The sequence below is a fragment of the Malania oleifera genome, chromosome 5 (genome assembly GCF_029873635.1).
Source record: "Malania oleifera isolate guangnan ecotype guangnan chromosome 5, ASM2987363v1, whole genome shotgun sequence".
Classification (NCBI taxonomy): Eukaryota; Viridiplantae; Streptophyta; class Magnoliopsida; order Santalales; family Ximeniaceae; genus Malania; species Malania oleifera.
In genome coordinates this window covers 112,875,353-112,892,484 of record NC_080421.1, presented here as the reverse complement: position 1 = coordinate 112,892,484, position 17,132 = coordinate 112,875,353, and positions in this window count along the sequence as shown.

Below are 17,132 nucleotides of genomic sequence, written 5' to 3'. Positions count from 1 at the left end.
AAATCACCAATCTTGCGCTACAATTCTAAAATCTTTCATCCATTGAAAGGACCATACGGTGATATATTTTTTGAGCTTTAATTTGAATTTCATATTTGAATTGTTTTGAAGTATATAACTCTGAATTTGTACTAATCAATTCTTTTAAGAGTGTAGACACCTTATTTTTGCCCGAATCAAATACAACAAAATAATAATAATAATAATAATAATAATAATAATAATTATTATTATTATTATTATTATTATTATTATTATTATTATTTTTAAATATTATTATTATTACTTTATTATTATTATTATTTTACTATTATTATTATTTCCATTGTTATGATTACTATTAATATTATCATTATTTTAAAATATTATCATTACTTTATTATTATTATTATTATTATTATTATTAGGGTTTTGGGGACGAAAAGTTTATAAAAAGGGGGCTTACTCTCATTCTCACACGGCTATTTTGGGGGCAGAGACTTGAAAAAAAAACCTAGCCTCTCCATGCTCGGGCTCAGCCGCACAGAGGCTCTCGCAGCTCCTCCCAACTCTCGCTGCTTTCTCTCGCCCTCTCTCTAATTCCGGGAGAACCCACGGCTACCATCTTTTCCCTTCCCTCTCTTCTAGCCCAGCAGAAGCACCACTTACAACCACCATCTGCATCACCGCACAGAAGCCTTAGTACTCGCAGCAAACCGCCACACGCAGCAAGCTGCCATATGAATTCACAACCGCAGGGGAGCCTTCACTGCCATACACACTCATCTTTCTCACCCTGATCTCTCCATTCTCTTACTCTTTCCTTTGTACACAGGGCAGCAGAAGAACATGATAACAGCCTGGCATTCACGTTGCCGCTAGACAACCGTGAACTCTATTCACGGCCAACTCCATCAGATCGTCACCGACATACTCTCCTCCGTCATCAAACCACCATTCGTCACCGTCGCTCACAACGTCATTCACGCTCTTCACCACGACCCAGGCCCCATCTCTGATCTCTCACGCAGCTATCACCGTCGCCCTTCGACACACGACGGACAGCCGCAGCCCTCGCTCATTCCCCTGCCTGTTGTAAGTTCCCTGCACAGCAGAACACACACCAAAACATACACTTTCACACACAACAGAACACACACCAGCACGCACCAAAACACACATTTTTACACACAGCAGAACACATACTAGCATGCACTAAAACACATATTTACACACAGCAGAACACACGCCTTAACACACACTAAAACACGCACTTTTACACAGACTAAAACATGCACTTTTACACACACTTAAATACACACATGCATGAATTTTTTATTTTTTATTTTTATTTTTATATGATTGTTACATTTGTGTTTTTTTTTTTTTTTAGGGTCATTGTCATCATGTTTATATTTAGGTATTTGGGTGATATTATGGTTTATTATTATTTTTATCATGTATATACTTAAGTAATATGGTGATATATTATTTTTATCATGTATATAATTTTTTTTTTGGTTATGGTATAACGCTCTTTTTATTATACTCGTTTTGTATGAACATGTAGATGTTTTACTTTTGAATATTGTACTATTATTATTATTATTATCTATTATGTATTCAAACTATGGTTATCATTATCAAGTTAATATCCAGTGGTATTATTACATGGTTTTCATAATGATCATATTAATATAGTATATTTTGAATTATCATTATGGTTTTATTGATAATGTACATGTCAGGTTTTCAATATTGTTATTGTAATAACCCGAAAAATTTTCAGCTTCTCGTCAATGAACATAGGAGATTTGTCGACGAGGATATAAGAGGAGCTCATCGACGAGGATAGGTTTCGTCGACGAGAAGATACCGAAAAGGGGTTTTTGGGACAGTCTGAAATTCGTCGATGAGGGAGGAAGTTCGTCGACGAAATTATTAAAGGACTCTTCAACGAGGTGAAGTGTCTTGTCGATGAATCCGGCCCTATAAATAGTCAAAACTCGGATTTTTATCAAAATCTCAATGCAATTTACCCCCTTCTCTCTCTAAAAACGCCTCTCCCTCCTTCTCTCTTCGATTTCGGGTCTGTTGCTTGCCGAATCGACGATTTGAAGCCACCACGAAGCTCCTGGCGAAGTTCTCTGCAAGTTTGCTGGAGCTGATCGTTGGTGGAGTTGGTTTGGATTTCGTCCCAATCTCAAGGTAAGGCATTTTATTCAACATTTTTCTTTCCCTCAGTTATAAGAAATACAATACACGAAGAAATACTGATATTTTGTTCTAGTAGGTGTGATTTTCAGGGTTTTAAGTGAAGAACCTTGCGGATATAGGGCTAGAGTACAGTAGGGACTTTTCAGAGATAAGGTAAGAGAAATATGCTATGCTAGGAATTTTTATAATGTTATCAGAGATTTTGCATATATAAATATATCAGCTTATTACCCAATTTTACAGAATATAAGTTTTAAATGCTTGTGTGGCCTGAGTAGATATTTATGTGACGAAAAACTTATATAGTTTTTACAGTATATCATACTATACAGAATACACAGATATAGATAGTATATTATAGATATTTATCTAAAATAGTATATTACAGTTTTACTCAGATCAGTATATTGCAGCTTTATTCAAAACAGTATATACAATATTTATAGTTTGCCATGTTTCCTATTACCATAACATACAGAGTATACGAACAGAGTACATAGACAGAGTATACAGATAGATATATAGAGATAGCATCAAGATGCTATTGATACAGAATATAGAAATTACAGAGTTTACAGTACAGAAAAATAGCATTATGGTAATTTTGGAAACATGATGAAAACAGTAAAAGAGTATATATGTATATATATATATATATATATATATATATATAGTATCAGATCCCTGAGGAATGATTTCAGACAGATACAGATAAAGAATACAGAGCACGGTACCGTTGCTATATACAGAATAGAGTGCAACCACATATCTCAGATAGTGTGTGGGTACCGTCAAACTGTACTCAGAGAGGATACAGCTCCCCAGTTCACTGGGTTAAGGGGGCTAGTTTGACGAGGTAGCAGCCAGTCCCGCACCTAGGAGAGTATGTAATTTGGCTGGACTAAGGTAGTGTAGAGTATAGTAACTTATCTAGAGGGCCGACCAGATTAAGTCCCGCCTATGGACCGCACAACCCTGTCATGAGGGATCAAATCATAACATACAAAGTTCCAAGGATAAAGCACAGTTATGTATATGTATACAGTTTTACAGCATATGATAAGTATAGTATGATATTAGCAGTATGAAAAGTAGAAACTACAGATGATACAATTATATTCTAAATTGTGAAAAGAAAGATATGCTTTACAGATTTATTATTGTATTATAGTTCAGTTGTTATTTAAACAGTATTCCTAACTTAGTTGTCACACACTAATAATAGCATATTTCTACTTACTGAGCATCGACTCATCCCATGACTTTAACATTTTTCAGGTGAGCCAGCTGGGCGAGCTGACCAGGCTCGCGAGTAGAGAGTCTATTTGATTACCTTGGATTAAAGGGTAAGTTTGTGCAGGGTTTTGTATTTTGGGACAAATATTTTGAAGAGAGATGTATTATATAGTATGGTTTAGAAATACAAATTCCTGGTATTGTATGATGTGAATGGATGTATGGATTACGTTTTCGCTGCATAGGTATGATTTTATATTCAGATTTACCTCAGTGCCTTCCAAGGCCCGAGTTTCACAGCAGCAGGTATCAGAGTAGTTCATATATATATATATATATATATATATATATATATAATGACTTACATTTTGAGAATTTTCAACATCTTGTCGACAAACACAGGGGATTCGTCGACGAGGATATAAAAGGAGCTCGTTGACGAGGACAGGTTTCGTCGACGAGAAGATACCGAAAAGGGGTTTTTGGGACAGTCTGAAATTCATCAACGAGTGAGGAAGTTTGTCAATGAAATTATTAAATGACTCATCGACGAGGTGACGTGTCTCGTCAACGAATCCGACCCTATAAATAGTCTAAACTCGGATTTTATCAAAATCTCAGCGCAAATTACCCATTTCTCTCTCTAAAAATGCCTCTCGCTCCTTCTCTCTTTAATTCTGGGTCCGTTGCTCGCTAGATCGATGATCTGAAGCCACCACGACGCTTTTGGCGAAGTTCTTTGCAAGTTTGCTGGTGCTAATCGTTGGTGGAGTTGGTTTGGATTTCATTCCAATCTCAAGGTAAGGCATTTTATTCAATATTTGTCTTTCCCTCAGTTATAAGAAATACAATACATGAAAAAATACTGATATTTTTTTTCTAAGAGATGTGATTTTCAGGGTGTTGAGTGGAGAACCCTGCGGGTATAGGGCTAGAGTATAGTAGGGACTTTTCAGAAATAAGGTATGGGAAATATGCTATGCTAGGAACTTTTATAATGTTATCAGAGATTTTGCACATATGTATATACCAGCTTATCACCCAGTTTTACAGAATATGAGTTTTAAGTACTTGTGTGGCCTGAGTAGATATTTATGTGATGAAGAACTTATATAGTTTTTACAGTATATCATACTATACTGATTACACATATATAGATAGTATATTACAAATATTTATCCAAAACAGTATATTACAGTTTTACACAAATCAGTATGTTATATTTTTATACAGATCAGTATATTACAGATATTTATCCAGAACAGTATATGACAATTTACTCAGATCATTATATCACAGATTTATTCAGAATAGTATATACAGTATTTATAGTTTTCCATGTTTCCTATTTCCATAACATACAGAGTATACAGACAGAGTATACAGACAAATATACAGAGATAGCATCAAGATGCTACAGATACAGTATACAGAGATTACAATATTTACAGTATATAAAGATAGCGTTATGGTAATTTTGGAAACATGATGAAAATAGTAAAATAGTATATATGTATATATATATATATATATATATAGTATCAAATCCCTGAGGAAAGATTACAGACAGATACTGATAAAGAATACAGGGCACGGTACCATTGCTAGATACAGATAGAGTGCAACCACATATCTCAGTTAGTGTGTGGACATCGTCGACCGTGCTTAGAGAGTATGCAGCTCCCCAGTTCGCTGGGTGGAGGAGGCCAGTTTGATGAGGTAGCTGCCAGTCCCGAGCCTAGAAGTGGATGCAATTTGGTCGGACTAAGGTAGTGTAGAGTATATTGACTTATCTGGAGGGCCGACCAGATTAAGTCGCGCCTACGGGCCGCACAACCCTATCATGAGGGGTCAAATCATGACATACAGAGTTCCAGGGATAAAACATAGTTATATATATGTATACAGTTTAGTATGATATTAGCAGTATGAAAAGTAGAGAACACAGATGATACAGTTATATTTTAAATTGTGAAAAGAAAGATATTCTTTCTGAACATTCTTGGTTGTAATATTATTTCACTCATATATTATTTTCTGAATACAAAGATTACATATCTTTTGCAAACCAAGCATATACATCATTTAATACTTACATGCTTGAGTTATCTTTCTAATTGAAATACTGGAGACTTGACATCTTTTTGTGAACTTATTTGTTGAATATTGTGTGATACAAAGATTGCTTGTTTGCCACTCTCACGTACGCATTACACATATAGAAAATACTTTTGAGAGTTGAACCATTTAGACCACATTGAGCTTACATATTGAATCATATTATGGTGTTTGTATTTGTGCGCATTTGTGGTACAAATCTGCTTTACGTGAAAGCACACATATATTGTACTGTTTGATTGTATATCTGAGAGATTCCAAGTGTGGCCTGAGGGGGCGGTAATCCAGCCCGATAAGGATTGGTGTAAAGGTTGAGGTCAGTCCTATGGTAAATTGACCTGGTTTGTATAGATGCCGCTCCACCCGTTTAAGTGAACAAGTTATTGTGATAATCCTTGTGCTGGTTAGCCAAGGCGGGAACGTAGGCAGTTGGCCGAATCTCGATAACATATCTGCGTGTCATCCTTTCTTTACTGCTTTCTGGTACTTGTGTGATTGTTTAAACTGCTTTATTTAATTTCTGGTATGTTTACATTATTTGCACTAGATTGACCATAGGCTTGTGAACATACTGCTGTTAGGAGGAATACCTAGGAGACAAATTTTAAAAATACCAATTCACCCCTCCTCTTGGGATCACGGTAAAGCTAACAACAACTGAACTATAATACAATAGTAAATCTGTAAAGAATATCTTTCTTTTCAAAATTTAAAATATAACTGTATCATATGTGTTCTCTACTTTTCATATTGCCAATATCATACTATACTCATCATATACTGTAAAACTGTATATATATACATAACTATGTTTTATTCCTGGAACTCTGTATGTCATGATTTGACCCCTAATGACAGGGTTGTGCAACTCGTAGGCAGGACTTAATCTAGTCAGCCCTCCAAATAAGCCACTATACTCTACACTACCTCAGCCCGACCAAACTGCATCCACTCCTAGGCTCGGGACTAGCTGCTACCTCGCCAAACTGGCCCCCTCCACCCAGCGAACTAGGGAGCTGCATACTCTCCGAGCACGGTCAACGGTACCCACACACTATCTGAGATATGTGGTTGCACTTTATCTATATCTAGTAATGGTACCATGCTCTGTATTCTTTATCTATATCTGTCTGTAATCTTTCCTCAGGGATCTGATATTATATATATACATATATATTCTTTTACTGTTTTCATCATGTTTCCAATATTACCATAACGCTATCATTCTGTACTGTAAATACTGTAATCTCTATATACTGTATCTATAGAATCTTAATGCTATCTCTGTATATCTGTCTGTATACTCTGTCTATATACTCTGTATGTATACTTTGTATGTTATGGTAATAGGAAACATGGCAAACTATAAATACTGTATATACTGTTCTGAATAAATCTGTGATATAATGATCTGAGTAAAACTATAATATACTATTCTGGATAAACATCTGTAATATACTAATCTGTATAAAAATATAACATACTGATCTATGTAAAACTGTAATATACTATTCTGGATAAATATTTGTAATATATTGTCTATATCTGTGTAATCAGTATAATATGATATACTGTAAAAACTATATAAGTTCTTCATCACATAAATATCTACTCAGACCACACAAGCACTTAAAAGTCATATTCTGTAAAACTAGGTAATAAGTTGGTATATACATATGTGTAAAATCTCTAATAACATTATAAAAGTTCCTAACATAGCATATTTCCCTGACCGTATCTCTGAAAAGTCATTACTATACTCTAGCCCGATACCCGCAGGGTTCTCCACTCAACACCCTGAAAACCACATCCCCTAAAAAAAAAAACATCATTATTTCTTCATGTATTGTATTTCTTATAACTGAGGGAAAGACAAATACTGAATAAAATGTCTTACCCTGAGATTGGGACGAAATCCACACCAACTCCACCAACAATCAGCTCTAGCCGACTTGTAGAGAACTTCGCCAGGAGCATCGTGGTGGCTTCAGATCGTTGATCCGGCGTAAAACAAACCCGGAATCGAAGAGAAAAGGAGGGAGGGGCGTAGAGAAAGAAAGAGAGGGTTTCTTGCACCAATTTTTCACCAAAAATCTAGGTTTTCACTATTTATAGAGTTGAATTCGTCGAAAACACACCTCACCTTGTCGACGAGACACGTCACCTCGTCGACGAGTCCTTTAATAATTTCATCGATGAACTTCCTCCCTCGTCGACGAATTTCAAACTGTCCCAAAAACCCTTCTCGGTATCTTCTCGTCCAAGAGGCATGGCTTCATCAACGAGGTCCCCTTATGCACTCGTTGACGAATTCCTTGTGTTCGTCAACGAGACCTTGTGTAAGAATCCCGGGTTATTATATCTAAAGTGCAATGTCATCGACGAACGCGAATCTTGATGTTATCTCTGTATATCTATCTGTATACTCTGTCTATATACTCTGTATGTGTACTTTGTGTGTTATGGTAATAGGAAACATGGCAAACTATAAAAACTGTATATATTGTTCTGAATAAATCTATGATATAATGATCTGAGTAAAATTGTAATATACTGTTCTAGATAAACATCTATAATATACTAATTTGTATAAAATATAACATATTGGTCTATGTAAAACTGTAATATACTGTTCTGGATAAATATTTGTAATATACTGTCTATATCTGTGTAATCAGTATAGTATGATATACTGTAAAAACTATATAAGTTTTTTATCACATAAATATCTACTCAGGCCACACAAGCACTTAAAACTCATATTCTGTAAAACTGGATAATAAGCCGGTATATACATATGTGTAAAATCTCTAATAACATTATAAAAGTTCCTAACATAGCATATTTCTCTTACCTTATCTTTGAAAAGTCCCTACTATACTCTAACCCTATACTCGCAGGGTTCTCCACTCAATACCTGAAAATCACATCTCCTAGAACAAAACATCAGTATTTCTTCGTGTATTGTATTTCTTATAACTGAGGAAAATACAAATACTGAATAAAATGTCTTACCCTGAGATTGGGATGAAATCCAAACCAACTCCACCAACGATCAGCTCCAGCAAACTTGCAAAGAACTTCGCCAGGAGCGTCGTGGTGGTTTCAGATTGTCAATCCGGTGAGCAACGGACCCGAAATCAAAGAGAGAATGAGGGAAAGACATTTTTAGAGAGAGAAAGGGGTAATTTGCACTGATATTTTGATAAAAATTCAAGTTTTGACTATTTATAGGGTCGGATTCGTCGACGAGACACGTCACCTCGTCAATGAGTCCTTTAATAATTTTATCAACGAACTTCCTCCCTCGTCGATGAATTTCAGACTGTCCCAAAAACCCCTTTTCAATATCTTCTCGTCAACGAAACTTGTCCTCATCGACGAGCTCCTCTTATATCCTCGTCGACGAGATGCTGAAAATTCTCAAAATTTACATCATTATATATATATATATATATATATATGAACTACTCTGATACCCGCTGCTGTGAAACTTGAGCCTCGGAAGGCACCAGGGTAAATCTAAATATAAAATCATACCTATACAGTGGAAACGTAATCCATACATCCATACACATTAGACAATACCAGGAATCTGTATTTCTAAACCATACTATATAATACATCTCTCTTCAAAATATCTGTCCCAAAATACAAAACCCTGCACAAACTTACCCTCTAATCTAGGGCAATCAATTAGACTCTCTATCCGCGAGCCTTGTCAGCTCGCCTAGCTGGCTTACCTGAAAAATGTTAAAGTTATGGGGTGAGTCGACGCTCAGTAAGTGGAAATATGCTATTACTAGTGTGTGACAACTAAGTTAGGAATACTGTTTAAATAACAACTGAACTATAATACAATAATAAATCTGTAAAGCATATCTTTCTTTTCACAATTTAGAATATAACTGTATCATCTATATTTTCTACTTTTTATACTACTAATATCATACTATACTCATCATATACTGTAAAACTGTATACATATACATAACTGTGTTTTATTCCTAGAATTCTGTATGTCCTGATTTGACCCCTCATGACAGGTTTGTGCGGCCCGTAAGCAGGACTTAATCTGGTCGGCCCTCCAAATAAGTCAATATACTCTACACTACCTCAGCCCGGCCAAATTGCATACTGTCCTAGGTGCGGGATTGGCTGCTACTTCGTCAAACTGGCCCCCTCAACCCAGTGAACAGGGGAGTTGCATCCTCTCCGAGCACAGTTTGACGGTACCCACACACTATCTAAGATATGTGGTTGCACTCTATTCTATATATAGCAACGGTACCGTGCTTTGTATTCTTCATCTGTATCTGTCTGAAATCATTCCTCAGGGATCTGATACTATATATATACATATATACTCTTTTACTATTTTCATCATGTTTCCAAAATTACCATAACGCTATCTTTCTGTACTGTAAACTCTGTAATTTCTATATTTTGTATCAGCAGCATCTTGATGCTATCTCTGTATATCTATCTATATACTCTATCTATATACTCTACTTGTATACTCTGTATGTTATGGTAATAAGAAACATAGCAAACTATACATACTGTATACACTATTCTAAATAAAGCTATAATATACTGATTTGAGTAAAACTATAATATACTATTCTGAATAAATATATGTGTTATACTGATCTGTACAAAACTATAACATGCTGATTTGAATAAAACTGTAATATGCTATTCTGGATAAATATCTGTAATATACTGTCTATATCTGTGTATTCTGTATAGTATGATATACTGTAAAAACTATATAAGTTCTTCATCACATAAATATCTACTCAGGCCACACAAGCATTTAAAACTTATATTCCGTAAAACTGGGTAATAAGCTGATATATTCATATATGCAAAATCTCTAATAACATTATAAAAATTCCTAACATAGCATATTTCCCTTACCTTATCTTTGAAAAGTCCCTACTTTACTCTTGCCTTATACCCGTAGGGTTCTCCACTCAACACCCTGAAAATCACATCTCCCAGAACAAAACATCAGTATTTCTTCATGTATTGTATTTCTTATAACTAAGGGAAAGACAAATACTAAATAAAATGTCTTACCTTGAGATTGGGACGAAATCCAAACCAACTCCACCAACGATCAGCTTTAGTAAACTTGCAGAGAACTTCGCCAGGAGTGTCGTGGTGGCTTCAGATCATCGATTCGATAAGCAAGGGACCCGAAATCGAAGAGAGAAGGAGGGAGAGGCATTTTTAGAGAGAGAAAGGGGTAATTTGCACTAAGATTTTCATAAAAATCTGAGTTTCTACTATTTATAGGGCCGGATTCGTCGACGAGTCCTTTAATAATTTTGTCAACGAACTTCCTCCCCCGTCGACGAATTTCAGACTGTCCCAAAAACCCCTTTTCGGTATCTTCTCATCGACGAAACCTGTCCTTGTCAACGAGCTCCTCTTATATCCTCGTCGACAAATCCTCTGTGTTCGTCGACGAGATGCTGAAAATTCTTCGGGTTATTACATTCTCCCCTCCTTACAAAATGTCATCCTCGAAATTTACTATCTGAGTTGAACGCCATCTGTACACTCCATCATCCCGTAAAGGAAAAAGGGTCTACTTATTTTATTACCTGCCCTCACTTATGGCGGAGGAATACCGTGGTTACATCTTTTGTTATGGGAGATTACACAAATAAAACTAAAAACTATCTACTCATTAAATCCATACAAGTACCTGCAAAAGAAATTTATCTAACCATTATACTTTACCTAATTACCTCTATACCTCTTGGAACAACTGATCTTCTCCTTGAGTTCCCAAGAAGCTTCCTTTATAGCATGATTCTTCCACAAAACTTTCACTAACTGAATTTCTTTGGTACGCAATTCTTGTGTCTTTCTATCTAAAGTATGTACTGGCGCTTCTTCATAAACTAGTGAATCCTTCTAAAATCTATACTGGCGTCTCTTCATAAACTAGTGAATCCTTGAGTTCTATCTCCGCATAGCTAATAATATGGGACGGGTCTGGGATGTATTTCCTTAACATAGCAACATGAAACACATCGTGTATTCTATATAATGCTGGAGGCAAAGCTAGCTTGTAGGCAACTGACCGTATTCTCCCTAATATCTCAAAAGGGCCAATATACCTAGGGCTCAACTTGCCCTTCTTTCCAAACCTCATAACTCCTTTTAGAGGATCTATCTTCAAAAATACTCGATCTCCCACATCGAACTCTAACTCTCGGTGGCGAGTGTCTGCGTAGCTCTTCCACCGACTTTGCGCGGTGCTGATTCTTTCTTTAATTAGTCGGACCTTGTCACACGCCTACTGTACAATCTCTGGATCGAACACTCGCCTTTCGCCTACCTCGTCCCAGAAGAGAGTAGAACGACATCTCCTAGCATATAATGCCTCGTAAGGTGTCATGCCGATGCTAGTCTGGTAGCTGTTATTATAAGCAAACTCAACTAACGGTATAAACTGAATCCAACTGCCTCCAAAATCAAGCACACAAGCACGAAGCATATCCTCTAGTGTTTGAATTGTCCTCTCGGTCTAACCATCTGTCTGGGGATGGAAAGCAGTGCTAAAAACTAACTGTGTACCCATAGCCTCCTGAAAACTTTTCTAGAATCATGAAGTAAACCGAGGATCTTGGTCTAAGACTATGGATATCGGCACTCCATGGACGCGAACTATCTCTTGAACATAAATTTCTGCCAACCTGTCCATAGAATAACCGACTTTAATAGGGATGAAATGGGCGGTCTTTGTCAATCGATCAACAACCACCCAAATTGCATTCAACCCCTGTCGCACTGGTGGTAACCCTGTAATAAAATCCATAGAAACGTGGTCCCACTTCCACTCTAGAATAAACAACGGCTGCAACTGCCCTTCTGGCCTCTGGTGCTCAGCTTTAACCTGCTGACATGTCAAACATTGCTGTACAAATTTGGCTATTTCTCTCTTCATCCCACTCCACCAAAAGTATTCTCGTAAATCTCGGTACATTTTAGTGCTACCTGGATGTACGGTGTATAGGGATTTGTGAGCCTCCTCTAATATAGTCCTCTCAATCTCGGTATCCGCAGGAACACAGAGTCTAGTACGAAATGCTAGGGCTCCATCATCTGATATGCTGAATTTCTCACCCAGACCATCACGCACCCTAGCCACTACTTCTGCTAACTCTGCATTATCACCCTGAGCTGCTTTAATCCTCTCGAACAGTGTAGGTTGAACTACTAGGCTATCAACAAATGCCTAAGGACTATCCTCTACCAATTCTACACTAAGTCTCTCTAAATCCATTAGAATTGAGTGTTGAATCTCCATGGCTGCTAACACTAGACCCACTGATTTCCTACTCAGAGCATTTGCCACTACATTCGCTTTTCTAGGGTGGTAACTAATCGTGCAATCATAGTCTTTAATAAGTTCTAGTCATCTTCTTTGTCTCATATTTAGCTCTTTCTAGGTGAAGAAATATTTCAGGCTCTTGTGATCCGTGAAAATCTTGCACTTCCCACCATATAAATAATGTCTCCAGATCTTGAAAGCATACACCACTGCAGCAAGCTCAAAATCATGGACAGGATAATTCTTCTCATATTCTTTAAGCTGTCTTGACGCATATGCAATAACCCTACCGTGCTACATCAACACACATCCAAGACCCTTCAAAGAGGCATCACTGTATATTACAAACCCATCCTCCCCTAAAGGAATAGCCAGTACTGGAGCTGAAACTAACCGCTGCTTTAACTCCTGAAAACTCTGCTCACAGTCGTCGGTCCATTCAAACTTCATATTTTTCCTCATAAGTCGTGTTAATGGACCTGATAGCTTGGAGAAACCATCCACAAAGCGCCGGTAATAACCTTCTAATCCTAAAAAACTCCTGAATTCTTGAACATTTCCCAACCTTTCCCAACTCACCACTACTTGATTTTACTTGGATCAACAGATACGCCTGCTTCAGAGATCACATGACCGAGAAAAGTAACCTGCCTTAACCAGAACTCACATTTATTTAATTTTGCATATAATTTCCTTTCTCTCAATATCTGCAACACTAGCCTCAAATGATGCTCGTGCTCATTAAAACTCCTCGAATAGACCAGTATATCATCAATAAATACAACCACAAACTGGTACAAATACTGATGGAACACCCGATTCATCAAATCCATAAATACTGCTGGTGCATTAGTCAACCCGAATGGTATTATTAAGAACTCGTAATGCCTATACCTGGTATGAAATGCGGTCTTCGAAATATTCTCTGCTATAACTTTCACCTGATGGTAGACTGACCGCAGATCAATTTTAGAACATACCTAGGTCCCCTGAAGCTGATCAAATAAATCATCGATCCTAGGGAGAGGGAATTTATTGTTGACTGTCAGTTTATTTATCTCCCTATAATCGATGCACAACCTCATGGTTCCATCTTAATTTTTCACGAATAAAACTAGTGCTCCCCAGGGCGACACACTGGGCCTGATAAAACCCTTATCTAGTAATTCCTGTAGCTGATCTTTCAGTTCTTTCAATTCGACTGGAGTCATACGATACGGTGCTTTAGATATTGGCGCAGATCTCGGCAACAAGTCTATAGTGAACTCAATCTCATGATTAGGTGGCAAACCAGGTAATTCTTTTGGAAATACATCTGAAAATTCCCTTACTACTGGTATATTAGCTTGTCTCAATTCCTCTTTTGGCAAATCTTTTATGTATGTGACATACCTCTGGCAACCACCCTGTAGCAGCCTCCTCACCTGAATAGCTGACACTAGTTGTGAATATGTACTCTTGCTCGCCTGAGGGTCTAAAAATTACTTCCTTCTGATGACAATCAATATTGGCGTGATAAGTTGCTAGCTAATACATGCCTAATATCACATCAAACCCTTGCATATCTAGGACCACGAGATCCGCGGGTAATACTCTCTCTTGAACACTTACTGGGAAATTTCGAAACACTTTCCTGCATCTTATTACAGATCCTATCGGCGTACCCACAGATAATTCTACGTCTAACGAATGTGTCTCTACTCCAGTCATTTTTACATATGCCGCCGATATAAAAGAGTGAGTGGCACCTGTATCAAACAAATAATAATTTTATATGGTAAAGTAATAATTATACTTGTGACCACATTTCTAGCTGTCTCAGCATCTCCCGACGTCAATGCATAGACCCTCGCCGGCGCAGTATTCCTCTGTTGATCTCCACAGAGTTCTTGATATCCACCTCGAAATGGTCTGGGAGCCGGTGCATAATTTGACGGCATCCGACATGATCGACCCATATGGTCGGGCCTCCCGCAACGATAACAGACATTCTCCCCTAGTCGGCACTCACCAAAATGTCTCCGTCCGCATCTAGGACAAATAGAAAGAAGCTGTCCAACCTGAAATCCCCTATGCTCTACCATCTGCCTCTGGCCTCTGCCAGATCTACCTCCTCTCCAAGGGCATCGGCTGGGACCCGCTTGAAAACTCAAGGGCGCGGTCCTCTTCCTCTGACTCTGTGTCTCCGTCTCTCTAGATAGACTCTCCCCTGCTATAGTGGCTCTATCAATCAACTCTACAAAATCCTTTATCCTCAGTACCGCCACCTACCTATAAATATTTTGCCTCAGGTTCCTTTCGAACATTCTGGCCTTCTTCACTTCATCGGGGACAATATATGGGCAGAAACACGAGAGCTCGATAAATCTCGCCACATATTGTTGGACAGTTAACTATCCCTGGGACAGGCTTAGAAACTCCTGTACTCGAGCCTCTCTGACTGAGGCAGGTTAATATCTATAGAAGAACAAGTCCCTGAATCGAGCTCAGGTCATCGACACTGGTATAGCCCTCTGCTCCTCCAACAATCTAGTGGCTTCCCACCATCTCTCAGCCTCCCCCACCAACCTATACGTAGCATATAAAACTCTCTGCTCGTCGGTGCAATGAAGTACTGTCAAAATCTTCTCTACCTCTTGCACCTAGTTCTCTGTAACTGTAGGGTTAATCGCTCCAGAAAATGCTAGCGGATTCATCTTCATAAATTTCTCTATCTTCATAAATTTCTCTATAGTACATCCCCAAGCTGAAGATGGACCTTCCTACTCTCTAGAGGTCCATTCAATCTCACCCATAACTTGCTAAGCCACACTACGTAGCACAGCATCTGAATCCCCACCTGCTGTGCCAGAAGGACCAGCACCATCGTCCCTACTTGCGTGAGAACTATTGCCTCCTGGTTCCATCCAACAAACACATAGAACACCGTTTCAAAATTCTATTTCCCTACAGACCCAACTTATTCAATACTGATGGTGATCTTCTCTCCGATCCAAGCTCGTTTCGGCGACTCATTGGACGTTTGATATATCTCGTCATCACTCGCCCCGACATCATATTTCTAGTCAACATTCTTAGTTAATTTATGCATCAGCCTAGACAACCACATTATGATGTTGTTGTATGTGTTCTCTAATACATTAAGGCATCTCCAGGCCAAGGCTTATTTTTTCCTACTGCCAACACTCTTGAAGTCTCCGCCTATTCTGATTCGTATTGGGCTAGTTGTCCCCTCACTCGCTGCTCCACCACTGGTTTTTTCATTCAGCTGGGCACTAGTCCAATTTCCTAGCGCACTAAGAAACAAACTACAGTCTCTTATTCCTCTGCCGAAGCTGAGTATCGAGCACTTGCTACCACTACCTATGAACTTACATGGCTTAAAACTCTTTTAAATGATCTTGGTGTACCGCATTCCCAGCCTATGCTCTTATATTGTGACAACCAAGCGGCTCTTCACATTGCCAAGAATCCTGTTTTTCACGAACGTACAAAACATATAGAAATCGATTGTCATATTGTTCGTGAAAAGTTACGGGCTTGCCTCTTCTTCACTAAGCATATTCCTACCCACAGTCAACTTGCCGATATCTTCACCAAAGTTTTGGGTCGTGAACATTCCCAAGACTTATCACGCAAGTTGGGCATTACGGATTTCCGTGCTCCAACTTGAGGGGGAGTATTAGAGAAATATCTGCACTTTATATTTTTCAATTATTGTATAATTATTATAGAGCAGATATTTAAGATTAATTTGGGATCTTGTTCCTTGACTCATGTATATATATACACCCTTGTAATTTTGAATAATATAGAGAAAAATGTCTTTCTCCAAATTTAATAGAATGAGATGGCTAGCAAGTCTTTCAGGAAATAGGGTCAAATCCATCTCTCTTCCATAATAACAAATAGTTTGTTCCATATCCTTCATGCAAAATCACAATGGAAAAAGAGATGGGACGCTCTTGGAATTTTTATATCAAAGCACACAAACATCTAGAGAGTGAGCGTTCAGAGTTCTCCTTATCTAAAACAAGTTATTGGTATTAATTTTGTTAAACACAACCAATCAACTAAAAACTTTTATTTTTGGGGAAACTTTGATCTTCCCAATAATAGGATAGAGAAGAAAAGAAGCATTAGAATTGGATAAGAATTCAAAGAATAATTTTCAAGTATACATCTTCGATTGAAGATAACAAATAAGACAACTCCACCATCTCCGTTT